This window comes from Elephantulus edwardii, unplaced genomic scaffold, assembly GCF_000299155.1.
Source record: "Elephantulus edwardii isolate Elephantulus edwardi_28Jun2011 unplaced genomic scaffold, EleEdw1.0 scaffold00026, whole genome shotgun sequence".
NCBI classification, from domain to species: domain Eukaryota; kingdom Metazoa; phylum Chordata; class Mammalia; order Macroscelidea; family Macroscelididae; genus Elephantulus; species Elephantulus edwardii.
This window is the reverse complement of record NW_006399776.1, coordinates 1,211,078-1,223,702: the sequence shown is the minus strand read 5'-3', so window position 1 is coordinate 1,223,702 and position 12,625 is coordinate 1,211,078. Positions and strand designations below refer to the sequence as shown.

At 42.0% G+C, this 12,625-nt stretch overlaps 1 pseudogene; it reads right to left on the bottom strand.

The window, feature by feature from the left end:
• Window positions 1-12,356, bottom strand: part of LOC102855565 — a 12,711-nt pseudogene extending 355 nt beyond the window's left edge.
• Window positions 12,357-12,625: the final 269 nt, after the last annotated feature.

The following is a 12,625-nucleotide window of genomic DNA, read 5'->3' as shown; positions in this document are numbered from 1 at the left end:
TGTCAACATTGGGAGCCTCATGGGTGCTAGTGGACTTGCCCGAGTGGATAGGGTTGCACCAGCTGGAGGACCCACCCCCACTCCACTGCTGCTGCTCCAGTTGAGGAAAAGAAAGTGGAAGCAAAGAAAGAAGAATCTGAAGAGTCTGATGATGGCCTGGGATTTGGTTTTTTTGACTAAACTCCTTTTGTAACATGTTCAATAAAAAATCCTGAACTCTTAAAAAAAAGTTTGTTTGAGAGGAAAGGTTAAAATAATAGGGTACAAAACTTGGAGAAAAAAGTTGAAGAGTCTAACAGTGGGTGCTGATCAAGTCTACACCAAAAGACAGAAAGGGAACATCAGTTAAAACAGAATTAACTCGTTATTTGAGTTGGAACTGACTCATTGCTGGCCTTCCAAAGGTTTTTCAGAGGCTGTAAATCCCTGGGAGGAAATTGTCCAACTTTTCCTCACGGAGCCACTGGGGGACTGATAGTGCCAGAGCGGTGCCACCTTGGGGTTAGCAGTGCAACTTCCTCCCCACTATGCCAGCAGAGCTCCTTCACTAAAATAAGGAGTGAGATTTCACCAGGGACAAGTGAAAATATGTAATCACCAAAGTAGATAAGACTTTCTATCAGGAATCTTCAAGAAGAGAAGTTAAACACCTATCCTGGCCTTGAAAACTGTGGCTCAGTCTGACAACTAGGGCTGGGTGGCAAGATCTCTGCATGATTCTTCTTGAATCATGTTTATGACTGGAGCTTCATTTGTCCCTCCGAAGGTCTCCTTTGCTAATCCTTACACTACACTGTCTCTTTTTAGTATACGTGGTCTTCTTCTTGGCAGCTTGTATTCTACGTTGCTTCTCTTCATTTGTTTGGTGCTCTTTAGTGAGGCTGACCACTTACTCTGGCTCTTGAGTAGAAAGTTAATGAGATGTATGAAGCTCATTGAAAACTCCTGCCTGAGCTTTTGGGTGAAATGCTAAGACAGGAATATCAGCATCTCTTGGCACCACAACTTGACCCAAAACAAATCTGCTCCCCTTTTTCTTGATCAATAGCTCTGAGATGTCTCTCAAGTCTTCACCTATGCCTTTGGGTCTCCATCAATATTTTTCAGAATTGAAGTTGCCACTACTACCACTTGTCATGGAGTTAATGTTAATTTATGGTGACCCCAAGCAAGTCACTTGTTATGCATCTGAGAGCTGGACAATGAGTGACAGACAAAGATGATGCGTCTGAGTTGTGGAAGTGAAGAGTTCTGAATGTTGATGGACGGCAAAAAGAACGAACAATAAGTCTTGGAGAAAGTGCAACGAGAGTGCTCCGTGGAGGCAAAGATGATAAAGCTTTGTCTCACACACTTTGGACATGTTGCTAGGAGAGGCTATTCCGTGGAGAGGGAGAGACATCATACTGAAAGGCGGAGTGTCTGTGAAAGAGATGAAGATCATCAACCAGGTGGATTGGCACAGTGACTGCCACAATGGGGTTGAGTATGGCAGAGATGGTAAGGATAACATGGGAGGACAGGGTTCAGATTGGTTGTTAATAGGGTTGCTATGGGTTGTACTTGACTCAATGGCACCTAACAACAACAAGTAAGTCAGAGTAGAACTGTGCTCTGTGGGATTTTCAATAGCTATTTTGTATTTTTAAAAACAAACTTGTCAGGCCTTTCTTATGAGGTGGCTTGGGTGGACCTGAGCCACCAACTTTTCAGTTAGCAGTCAAGAACATTAACCATTTGCACCACCCTCTTAGGGCGTCTTCAGAGGACCTTAAACTGCTGAATATAAATCAAATTTCTTGCAGCCTAGTGTCCCATCAGAACATAACAAGGAAACACTTTATGGTTCAAAATCAGAAAAGGAGTGCCTCAGGGACGTTCCCTGTCACCATATCTTTTCAATCTATATGCAGAACAGGTCATTCGAAAGACTGGACTTTATGAGGAGGAATGTGGCACCAGGATTGGAGGAAGATTCATCAGCAATCTGTATTATGCAAATGACACAACCCTGCTTGCTAAAGCTTAGGAGGGTCTGAAGCATTTGCTTCAGACGTTCAAAGACTATAGTTTGCAATATAGATTGAAGCTCAACATCAAGAAAACAAAGATTCTCACCACTGGGCCCACTGGCAGCATCATGATAGATGGAGAAGGGATTGAGATTGTTAACAGTTTCGGCTTGCTTGGTCCTACAATCAACACTCTTGGCACCAGCAATCAGGAAATCAAAAGACTAATTGTATTAGGAAAATCTGCTGTCAGGGACCTCTCCAGAATGCTGAAGAGTGAGGATGTCAGCCTAGAGACTAAGGTACACTTGATCCAGGCCATGGTCTTCACAATTATTTGCTATGCATCAGAGAATTGGACAATGACTAAGACATGACAGAATAAGAATTGATGACTTTGTGTTGTGGTACTGGAGAAGAGTCTTGGACATACCATGGACTGCCAAGAAAACTAACAGGTCTGTCCTAGAGAGGGTAAAACCAAGCTTTTCCTTGGAGGCAAGGATTTTGAGACTCCATTTTACATACTTTGGGCATGTAGCCAGGCAGGACCAGTCTCTGGAGAAGAATATCATGCTTAGAAGGGTTAAGGGATAGTGGAGGAGATAAAGACCCCAGATGAAATAGATTGACACAAAAACTGGGCTAATGAGGGTAGGTGTGTCAGAAATAGACTGGCTTTGGATAGAGCAGAATTTAGAGCTATTGTGCATAGGGTTGCTATGAGTTGTAGTCAACTTGACTGCACAAAACAACAGTGTCTTAACAGTAAACACTAAGAGTTAAGTTTTGTGGAAGAAGATAGGTTTGTTTTCCATCAAAGTCATTGTCAGAAAAGAGAAAAAATGTCCATACTCCTCATCAATGACGTAATAAGAATAATATAAGAAGCTGATAACTTGTTGTTGTTAGGCAATCCTGGTTTTATTCCAATGGCTGAGAGAAGAGGTTGAGGTATGAGAAATTGAATGTGAGGGCTCTGCTTTTCCAGAATCCTTGAGAAAGGAGTTTGTGGGAAGCATGGGAGACCAGCTGTCTTGTCAATGATGTTTGTGGAAGATCTGGTGAAAAAGTAGATATTGGAGTCTAAGTATAAAAACATGAGTATATCTGCATATCGAAGGTTATTGATGAGTCTTCCTGCAATCCTAATGCCACATTATTCTTTATGGAGTCCAGCTTCTCAGATAATTTGCTCAGCATGCATATTGAATAGGTATGGAGAGAGAGAATATAACACTGACATACTTCCTTCTTAATTTTAAACCATGCAGTGTTTCCCTGCTCTGTTTGCACAACAGCCTCCTGGTCCAGGAATAGGTTTCACATGAGCACAATTAAAGTTCCTGGGTTTTCCATTCTTCTCAGTGTTTGTCATAATTTGTTATGTCAAATGCCTTTGTATAGTCAATAAAGTACAAATCGACATTCTTCTGGTGTTCTTTGCTTTCAGCCAGGATACATCTGACATCAGCCATAACATTTCTGGTGTCACAGCCTCTTCTAAATCCAACCTGAACTTCTGGCAGTTTTCTGTCAATGTACTGTTCTAGCTATTTTTGGGTGAACTTCAGTGATATATTGCTTGTATGTGATATTAATGATAATATTTTTTATAATTTCCACATTCTATTGGATCATCTTTCTTGGGAGCAAATATGGATCTCTTCCAGTTAGTAGGTAAGGCAACTGTCCTCCAAATTTCCTGGCATTGACTAGTGAGCACATCCAGGGCTGTATCTGTCATTTGAAACATATCAATTGGTATCCCATCTATTCCTGGGACCTTATTTGCCAATGCCTTCAAAACAGCTTGAATTTCTTTCTTCATTACCACTGTCTCATTCTTTTTTATGAGAAAAACTTTTTCTTTAGAATTAGCCAGCTAGATTCCGTTTAGATGGTCCCAATTTTGCAGGCAACATCCAAAGCATCATAGTCAGTATCAAGTCAAACATAGGCCTTCTTCTCTCCATCAGGGCATAATCAGAGTGTTGACGTTGGGCACGTCAGTTACAGAGCTTCTTCACAGCTTGTTCTATCTGTTCTGTACTCTTGAGTCAGATCCAACTGGCACAAAAAGAGACTGCTGCTCCTCTAGGGGAGTATCTAGAGGATTCGAACTGTGAGTCTTCGGGACTGTAGCGCAGCTTCTTGTCGCTAGGCCACCAGGGATCCCTTAGCTTGTTCTATCTGGTGCTTGTTAGCCTTGATGTCCACAATGAACACAAGTGTGCTGTTATCTTCTGTCTTCATCATGACTGACTTGGTGGTCAGGGGACACTTCAGATGGTATAGTGGTCATTGTTTCTCCTGGGGGCACTCTTCTGGAGGTATTTGGCTGCCTTTGGAGTCAGCATCTTAGGCAGCCTGAAGGTGAGTGATGTGAGGATTTTTTTTTTGTGGCTGTGGATGCCCTTCAGAACCGTCTTCTTGGCGTTTACTGCCTTTGCTTTGGCTTCTATTTTGGAAGGGACAGAGGCTTCCTTTGCTTTCAACACTATTTTTGTAAAAAGCATCATTGACTCTTGTTAAGGTGCCATCAAGTTGCCTGGCACTCATAGTGACCTTATGTACAACAGTCCTAAACCCTACTCTATCTTGTGCCAATCTTATTGTTTCTGACACGCCTACCTCCAGACTTCCTATATTCCTTTGAAATATTTCAGTGTTGACTAATGAGACTGTCAATCTTGAATGAGGTTGATCCAATTTTCTCCTATGTCCTTCCTAGATTCACTCTTCTTCTCTTTCTTTCCTCTGGATTTTCCTGAATGACACTGTGACTGGATCCAGTTTTGCCTTTGGAAATATGGTAGTCAAAGATGTCATTGCTTTTTAGGTTGTATCTGCTTTTTGAATGGGAGTTAGGGCCTGTGAGGAAGTAGGGGGTTTTAAAGCAGAAGAAGAATATGTGTTCAAGACTTGAGCTACCCTGTATGCCAACTTAACTAATAGGAGCTCATTTAATACCAGCAGCAGAAGAACCAGTATCTAGTCTTGTTATTTGATTATTATCACCCTAAAATTAAGATGAAGTAGGAGCCAGGTGAGGGATGCCTAGAAAAGATGTCTTTATGGCTTAGAACTGGTGGTATGACAGATTCTCAGTGCATCTTAATTTATTCCTAGACTAGTTTGCATTTAAATATCCACTTAGTAGCTTCACTGTTCAGATGTTCTTGGGATGCTGAGAGCTTAATTTGGAAGCTTGACAGAGTCTACTGAAGGTATACATGAGCACGTGATGTTATATCTTACCAGCTGCTCAGTAATTCTCCCTACAGACCTGAACAACTATCCTCTTCATTGAATGCATGATACCCACACTCTCCGGTGGATGCACACAAATTGTTCTTAAGCTGTGCATGTCATTCTGACCTGGAAGTAAGCTAAGAGAAAGCATAAATTGGTGAAGGGTAGAGATAATTGAGTCAAGGGTCAAGAAAGTCCTTGATCCTTGACTCATTTGTTCTTTCTGTTTCTGGGGTCTCTATATCTTTTTTTCTTGAATCATATTTTCCTATATTCTGAAGCCTGTGGTCTTCATAAGGGGCTCTGGTGCAGGAGTCCATAGTATGTTACACTGCTCAACACAATGTTGACCACCTCCGATGGTTCAAATCCACCAGCAGCTTTGACACCCAAAGGAGGGTCACTGGAAGTCAGAATCTATTGAAAGGCAGTGAATTTGAGGGTTGGGGTTTGGTTTTTTTGTTTGTTTTGTTTATATATGACCTTCATGAAGGGTATAGAGTAAGTAGACAGTCCAATAGTGACTGAGATGGTGGGGTCAAGTTCTTAATAAATTCATTTATGTCCTATTGGCAGCTGGTAGTCAGTATAAGTGCACACATCTTTTTGGAGTGGAAGAGTATATTGGGGACAAGGAACAGTGGGTTTTGGTAAGTAGCAATCTAGAAAACTGTACAGAGTGTGAAGTGCTTGCTATGGTTCTGAGTGGGCAGTCAGAAAGTACTACACAAGTTTGTCACAAACCCACAGATCCCTTTCCAGGGCCTCAGACCTAGTCACAAAGTAGACACAAAAGGAGACTTAATCATTTAATTGTTGTCAAGTCACAACCAACTGCCAGCTGACCCTCCATGGGTTCTGGAGACTGTAAATAGTTCAAGAGAAGATTGCTTATCTTTCTCCTTCAGAGTCCCTGGTGGATTAAAACTGTCAGGGAGCTGTGGCCTGTGGGTAAGCAGTACCACTCTGTAAAAGCATGCTTACTAACTTCCATCTCCAGTATGCTTAAAACCCTCCATCTCTTGGGGTCTTTGTGCTATTTTCTCCATACTCTGACCCAGTATCTCACTATAAAACAATTATTAAGTACCTACCATTAGGGTAGGTGAGGGTGGATAATCTTTTCCACCTCCATGATGTAAGGGCTTCTTCACCTAGGGAGCCACCTGGGGGACACAAACAGGTACTAACTGAAAAGTTGGCATTGGCAGTTCGAACCTACTGAAAGACCTTGGAAGAAAGACCTGGCTATCTGCTCCTGAAAGGCCACAGCCTTAAAAACCCTGCGGAGCATAGCTCTACTTTGAAACATGTGGGGTCACCCTGAGTCAAGATTGACTCAACAGGAGAGGGTCTGTTTGGGGTTTTTTTAATTCACTTACATATTTAGTTGACTATAAATTGATCTTTCTTTCACGTTGTCTCTCTACTTCTCTACCTTCTTCCTCCCATGTATCCTCACTTGTAGGTCTTTTTCTTATTCTTATGCTTCAACATAAGTATAATTGTGCTTACGAGAAACTATACTTAGACCCAGAAGATGTTGTGCTAACAGAGCTGGGGATCACTATATGGTTTTAAATTAAGAAAGGCATGAATTGACAAGAGTCCAGAATAAGAGCTGCATATTAAAGTGGAGTGGGGGGATTGTATAACAGTCAAAGAATTTCCCCCCCTTTTCAAAGGGAAAAGTGAACTGGGAGGGGCAGGGAGGAAAATGTGCAACAATGAATGAATGAATGGAAATCTAAGTTCTCTATAAACTTTCATTAAAATCTCAATAAAAAAAGAATTACATGCATCAGAGTTGTATTCTCTCTCCATACCTGTTCAATCTGTATGCTGAGCAAGTTATTCAAGAAGCTAGACTCTGTGAAGAAGAATGTGGCCTCAGAATTGGAAGAAGACTCATCAATAACCTTCGAAATGCAGATGGTACAACCTTGCTTGCTGAAAGTGAGGAACACTTGAAACATTTGCTGCAGAAGATTAAATACTTCAGCATTCAATATGGATTGCATCTCACCATCAAGAAAACAAAATTTCTCATCAGTGGAATGATAGGCAACATCACAATAGATGGAGAAAAGATTGAAACTATCAACGACTTCATCTTCCTTAGATCCACAGTCAATATACTTGGTACAAACAGTGAGAAGATAAGGAGACATATAGTACTGGTGATGCCAGTGGTCAGGGAACTCTCCAAATTATTGAAGAGCAATGACGTTAGTTCAAGGACTAAGGAGTGCCTGAGTCAGTCTTTTCAATCATTTACTATGCCTCTGAGAATTGGGCAATGATTAAGGACGATACAAAAAAAAAATGATGGCTTTGAACTGTGGTGTTGGAGAAGAGTAGTGAACATTCCATGGACTGTCAAAAGAACAAACATTTATGTCTTGGAGAAGGTGCAGCCAGAAACAAGACTGGTGAGAAGTCACCTCATATACTCTGGGCATGTTGCTAGGGAGAGGCTATCCTTGGAGAAGGACGTCATGCTTGGAAAGGTGGGGGAACAGTGAAGGAGAGTAAGATCCTCAACCAGGTAGACTGACACAGTGACTGTAGCAATGGCTAGAGTGTGTCAGAGATTGTAAAGTTGACATAGGATAGGACAATATTCAGGTCTGCTGTTTATAGGGTCGCTAAGAGTCATATTTGACTCAACAGCACCTAAAGCAACAACAACAACAACATGCTTCATAAAGAACAACATTGTGCAAAAGAGGTGATTTTTGTACTGCTATCACTATGTGATATATAACAATGATGGCAAAATATAGGGCTCCAGGAGTTGATGGAATACTAATTGAGGTGTTTTAAGAAACAGATGCATCTCTGGATGCGCTCACTCATCTGTTCCAAGAAATGTGGAAGACAGCTGCCTGGGCAACACACTGGAGGAGATCCATATTTGTTCCCATTTTTTAAAAAAAAAAGTGATCCAGCATTGTTGTTGTTGTTGTTATGTGCCGTCGAGTTGCCTGTGACTCATAGCAACCCTATGTACAACAGCCCTAAACTCTGCTCTGTCCTGTGCCAATCGCACTGTCTCCGACACTCCCATCCCAATTATCCCAATCACTGAATCAATCTACCTCATAGAGGACCTTCCTCTCCTGCGCTGTCCCTCCACCCTCCCAAGCATGATGTCCCTCTCCAAGGACCAGTCTCTCCTCACAATATGTCCAAAGTAAGTTAGACGGAGCCTCAGAATCCTTGCCTCCAAGGAGCCACCTGGTTTAACCCTCTCCAGGACAAATCTGTTTGTTTTCCTAGCAGTCCATGGTATTCTCAATACTCTTCTCCAGCACCACAGCTCAAAGGCATCAATTCTCCTATCCTCCTTGGTCATTGTCCAACTCTCTGATGCATAACAGGTGATTGCGAAGACCATGGCCTGTATCAGACGCACCTTAGTCTCCAGAGAGACACCACTGCTCTTCAGCACTTTGGAGAGGTCCCTAACAGCAGACTTTCCCATGGCAATGCGTCTTTTAATTTCCTGGCTGCTGGTGCCAAGACTGTTGACTATGGAGCCAAGCAAACTAAAGCTGTGTACAATCTCAATCTCTTCACCATCCATCCTGATGCTGCCAATTGGTCCAGTGGTGAGAATCTTTGTCTTCTTGACATTGAGCCTCAATCCATTTTGTAGGCTGCAGTCCTTGACACTCTGCAGCAGGTGCTTCAGGTCTTCCTCAGTTTCAGCAAGCAGGGTTGTGTCATCCGCATAATGCAGATTGTTGATAAATCGTCCACCAATCTTGACCCCACATTTCTCCTTTTAGAGTCCCGCCTCCTGGATAATCTGTTCTGCATATAGGTTGAAAAGGTATGGAGATAGGATGCATCCCTGGCGTACGCCCTTCCCAATTTTGAACCATGCAGTGTTGCCTTGCTCTGTTCTGACGACTGCCTCCTGGTCCAAGTATAAGTTTCGCATTAGAACGATCAGGTGTTCTGGGATGTGGAAATTACAAAAAATCTTGCTGAAGATTATTTAAAAAATGACTGGAATTGTACATAGACAGCGAACTGACAGAAATTCAAGCTGGATTCAGAGGAGCCCATGGAATGAGGGGTATCATTGTTGATTTGAGATGAATCTTGGCTGAAAGCAGATAATACTAGAAAGATGATAATTTGTGTTTTATTGACTAGGCAAAGGCTTTGACTGTGTGGACTGCCAGAAGGACGAACAAGTCTATTTTGAAGGAAGTGCAACCAGGTGCTCCCTAGAGGCAAAGATGGGAAAATTTCATCTCACATACTTTGGGCTTATTACCAAGAAGGGCTAGTCCTTGGAAAAAGACATCATGTTGGGAAAGGTAGAGGGGTCAGCAGCAGAGAGGAAGAACCTCAACAAGGTGCATCAACGCAGCCACTGTAACAATGGGTGTGAGCATACAGGAGATGGTAAGGAGGGCCCAGGACAGGGCAAGGGTCTGATCAGTTGTTCATAGTGTCGCTATGAGTCATAGTGGACTTGATGACATTTAACAACAACAACAATTATAAGGTAAGGAACCCTGGTGGTGCAGTGCTTAGTATTAACCAAAACGTTCCTAATTCAAATCGACCATAGGAGAAAGATGTATGGTCTCCTCCCATAAAGACTGAGACCCTCAGGAGCTGATGGAGGGCCGCTATGCATTGGAATAGACTTGGTGGTGGAGGCCTTGCTTCTTGTCTTTCGCGTTGATATCCTTGTAATAACTCAGGTAGAAGCTTTTTTTCCTGAACATCCCTTCCACATTCTTTATAAACAGATAATGTACTTTAAAACTTCTATTGTGATCACAATTCTGCATGCATAGAAGTGCGTTTACCTATTTCTTTGATTTTGTTCTCTCTAGGAGAGAGTTTTAACTCATTACAACATTCGCACTGTGTAGGTTTCCTGACTTCAGTTGCGTGGGAATCACACCGGGAGGCTTGACTGAGTGAATTAGTTTTCCCAGCTCCCCAATAAGCCCACCAGATGCCAGCTTCGGCAGTGGATGATCCTGGCACTGCAGTACAAGTTGAGACCAGATAGAGAAGCTGATGTAACAAGGACCATCTCAGAGTGTAGTTAATTAGGAGACAGGAAATCATGCTACCGTCCTCTGCGTGGAGCCCAGGCTAAGTTTACAGCTCTAGCTTCTTTTTTCCCTTACACCAGAAACTCAAATGACCAACTGCATTTTTGATGTCTTTGAGCTTTTGTGCTGGAGAAGGGTGTTGAATATACCATGGACTGCTAGGAGAACAAACAGGTTTGTCCTGGAGAAGGTGAAGCCTGAATGCTCCTTGGAGTCAAGGATTCTGAAGCTTTATCTGACATACTTTGGGCATGTTGTCCTTGGAGAGGGACATCATGTTTGGCAGAGTGGAGGGGCAGTGAAGGAGAGGAAGACCTTCGATGAGATGGATCGATTCTGTGACTGAAGTGGTGAGAATAACTGTGTTTGGATGGCTAGGTTGTCACAGGATAGAACAGCGTTTAGAGCTCTTGTACATAGGGTCACTATGAGTTGCAAGCGACTTGATGGCACATAACAACAACAACAATATAGGAGACTGTGGAAGAAAGATGGGCAATCTTCTCCAGTGTGACTTAGTGCCTCTGAGAAGATTCAGAATCTGTGGCACACAACAAGAAGAAGGGAGGAGCGTTCTAATGATATTGTTTCAATTTGCCATTAAACTGTAAATTATTTGTATTTTATTCATTTATGAGGTACTTTCTGAAATTCAGCTGCACCCTGCTTGTCTTCACAGAAACAGGAACCGCCCAGTAAGGCAAACTGACAAAAGCAGCAGATACATATGGCAGATAGGTAGTAAGAGTGGGAGGTGTAAAGTGTTGGATTAAAAAAAATGCAACCACCTGGTATGGGAGCAGTGTTTTTCAAGCAGACAAGATAAATTTATGTTGCTGGAGATACTGCTGAATATGAGTGATTGCTGGAGAAAATCATATGAGAAAAGTGAAATTGTCCTTGAGGACAGGGGCAGGGTAAATCACTAAATAGTGTCTGAGTTTGGAGGTTCCTAGCACAAATGGAATAGAAGAAATCCATTTTTTTTATGGCAGTCATATTGCCAGATTTGATAGCAACTTAACACTTTTAAAAAATGATCTTCATTTACTTTTGGATCAGCCATTTGAATGTACAACTTCTGTTCAACAGGACATTGAAAAGTTACTTTAATGTGACAGTAGCAAATTCTGCAATTACAGACGTGCAAAACAGGAATTTATAACTAAGGAGTCCTCATGTACAATTCTAAAATAAATACTACTTCTGAGCAGCTGTTGCCAGTTTTTTAGGATTAATTTAAACATATACACATTTTCAGTTGTGAAAGACAAATTCCATCTTGTTTTCTGAGATGGTTTTGTAAGAGTCAACTAGCTCAAGTAACTGAGGTGCGGGGTCACTCCCCAAGGCAGGCGGGAGAAAGTTCAATTAACTGGGGCACACAGTGCACCATGCAACATGGGAAGTACTGCAGCCTCTGCAAGTCCTTTACTGTCAGCCTGCTGTCTTTTTCAAAGACAATTTCCTCCTAAGAGTTTGAGTATTTGGGTGGTCTTTTTCCTTTTTGCTAACCTGACTCCCTTAGACGGCCTTGTTAATGATCAGGGCACCAGCAATTTGGTCACCAGGCAAGTCAAGGCTGCAGTAGAGAAAGTCTATATCGAAAATACCATGTTCTTATTGGAACCACTCAGATTATTTAACACAGAACACATAGCCTCAAAATGAAGTGTCTAATCAAGCAACATAAACAAGATGGAGGCAACATTCTTCTAAGGCTTATTTGTTTTGGCCAGTTTTCTCGATACATGGAATACATCATACCGACAGCCATTGCTCCCACCATAAAGCCTTGGGCTGCTACCCGCACGTGGATCAGGTGGATGGACATTTTGCTATTCCCCCTGCTCTTCAGTTTGTATAATCCATACACCACTGTTGCAGCAAACCCCGCCATTCCAATGCGGACAAATTGTGTCTCTCTAGCTTTTCAAATCACTTTGGATCCCTGATCTCCATCATATGAACAAAGAGAAATATCTGTGTTGGAGGACATTGTGATTGGTTGAAGAATCGCCCACCAGCAAACCCACGATGTAAGGTCCCACTGGTTTCTGTTTGCAATGCAACACTTTTAAGGTGGAATAATTTCCTTTTAATTTCTATTTTCCCATTATGCTAAAGACTTCCATGTATTGTTTTGATTCTAAGGTTACTGTCTGATTATATGATCTTAAGAAAGTATTTGCCTAAAATAATAAGGAATTAAGGGTTTTACCTACAGAAGTGTGAACACTCTCATTCATGATCAGATTGGTTTTTTTT